The sequence below is a fragment of the Fukomys damarensis genome, unplaced genomic scaffold, assembly GCF_012274545.1.
Source record: "Fukomys damarensis isolate Sample0158 unplaced genomic scaffold, DMR_v1.0_HiC HiC_scaffold_14, whole genome shotgun sequence".
NCBI classification, from domain to species: domain Eukaryota; kingdom Metazoa; phylum Chordata; class Mammalia; order Rodentia; family Bathyergidae; genus Fukomys; species Fukomys damarensis.
In genome coordinates, this window is record NW_022900926.1 from 30,576,913 (window position 1) to 30,577,380 (window position 468).

Here is a 468-nt window from a genome sequence, read left to right on the forward strand (position 1 = left end):
CGCGCTCCCTCCCCGCCTACCCACCTCCTCTCCTTCCCCCTCCCCGGTCCTCGCCTCTCTCCCTCTCCTAGCCCGCTGGGTGCTGAAGTTGGGCGGATGGCAGCGAACCGGCTCGGATAGAGGACGGAGCAGCCCAGCCTCGCACCCTCGGACCCTCGGTGCGCTGCGCACACCTCCAGGCGACTGGGTAAGACGCTGCCTCCGCTCCCTCCCCGCCTACCCACCTCCTCTCCTTCCCCCTCCCCGGTCCTCGCCTCTCTCCCTCTCCTAGCCCGCTGGGTGCTGAAGTTGGGCGGATGGCAGCGAACCGGCTCGGATAGAGGACGGAGCAGCCCAGCCTCGCACCCTCGGACCCTCGGTGCGCTGCGCACACCTCCAGGCGACTGGGTAAGACGCTGCCTCCAAAGCGGAGCGGTGCTAAGTAAATGACATCAAAATGTCTGCTTTGCACCGATGGATGGATTTTTT

At 66.2% G+C, this 468-nt stretch overlaps 1 protein-coding gene across 4 annotated transcripts in view; it reads left to right on the forward strand.

Moving 5' to 3' along the window:
- The first annotated feature begins 210 nt into the window (after nucleotides 1-210).
- Rgs17 (regulator of G protein signaling 17) overlaps nucleotides 211-468 on the forward strand; it is a 108,182-nt gene continuing 107,924 nt past the window's right edge. For all 4 annotated transcript variants that reach the window (XM_010628870.2, XM_010628869.2, XM_010628868.2 and 1 more), the window contains exon 1: nucleotides 211-387. The gene's annotated coding sequence lies outside the window, so the exon portion shown is untranslated. The remainder of the gene's footprint in view (nucleotides 388-468) is intronic.